Here is a 1,494-nt window from a genome sequence, read left to right on the forward strand (position 1 = left end):
AATGTGGGCGGTGGGAGCGAACGGGAAGGGGTTTGGGTCCATTGGGATCATTGACATACCAAGTTGCCTGAAATATGAAATAAAATATTTTCCAGAGAGTAGAATTTCTTGTAAAACATTTCTCGTAAAACATTTCTTTATTGCTTAAGTTACATTGCACATGGGTTTGGAGGAACATAGAGCCAGCTGGGGAGCTAGGAGAGAGCTCTGTCCTGGTCCCTCTGCATCCTTTGGCAGACAGGAATCTCCATGTCTGCAACAGCCAAGTGCTCAGACGTTGCTTCCCTTCAGCCTCACGCCTTGACCTGAGGAGATTAACGGCCCCCTTCCCTTCAACACAAGGGGGCTTGCCAACTCAGTGCGTCTCCTCTGGGGTGGGCTTCCTTAAAAACAGCATGGTCCCCACCAGCCTGGCTCAGACCCTGCCCCCCCACCATTCCCGTTTCATCGCGGGAAGGGGAGACCGCTTGCAAACGTTTGGGGCACGATCCCTGACCGTTCAATCACATGATCCTCAAGCACCCTCCCCATCTTGCGAGGCAGCCAATAGGAAAGCGAGTGTACTCTTTGAACAAGAGAGAGGCTGTAACTATTAGGAATGCTCAAACATGTCTCGGGGCTGGGAGAGAAAGAGAGGGCCGAAGCCTGAAATGTTCGAGTGTTGAAAACGACAAAGTCGGGGTGGGGGGGGGTTCCAAACAGGTCGATAGAGAGATGTTTGCCTCCTTTTGGCAGGGGGAGGCCAGGAATGGAGGGGGGGGGTGTGGGGGGGAGAGGGGGTTTATGGCATTTATTTCAGACAGTCCCTAGTAAAACCAACGAGGTGTTCAAGTGAAATGAACTCCCCAAGAGAGTGGGGAGGGGAATGTGAATGGGTTGGGAGTGAGCTGGATGGAGAGGGGAGATAAGGAGGGGAGGAATGTGTAAAGCAGGTGCACAGATAGATGGGCCAAACAGCCTCATTTAAATTTACCAGAGATTGGGGATGAATCTTTGTCAGACAAGTGGATCGATTGGGAAGATGAAGTGGATCTGTTGTCGATGCGATTTTGAATTGTTTGGTTACAAACAGTTGATGGACTATCGATGGGGAGGGGGGAGGGACAGGGGGGAGGACGGTAGCTCAGCTGGCCGCACAGCTAGTTTGCAATACAGAGTGAACCCAAAGGCATGGGTATAATTTTACCGAGAGAGAGAGAGTGGTGCCATAGTCCTATGGGACAATTGTGATTTTACCTTTAAGACAGCTATTTTCCCCTCCCTACCCCGATTTCCACCCCCTCTCTGTGTCACCCACAGAGACACAGACCCTCTGACAGGGACAGGTTAAGTGGGCGGATGTTGGGAAATTGGTCTTGTTCACTGGTCAGTCCCTCAGAGGGAGTGGGGGCTGGTTCTAGATCTCGGTACCCCCCTCCTCAGTGATCTTCCAAAGCCGTCCTGTGAGGTTCGGGGGTGTTGGAGGGTCAGACCCCCGCCTCAGTTATGCCTCCC

The sequence above is a fragment of the Rhincodon typus genome, unplaced genomic scaffold, assembly GCF_021869965.1.
Source record: "Rhincodon typus isolate 14 unplaced genomic scaffold, sRhiTyp1.1 hic_rhity00000756, whole genome shotgun sequence".
Lineage (NCBI taxonomy): Eukaryota > Metazoa > Chordata > Chondrichthyes > Orectolobiformes > Rhincodontidae > Rhincodon > Rhincodon typus.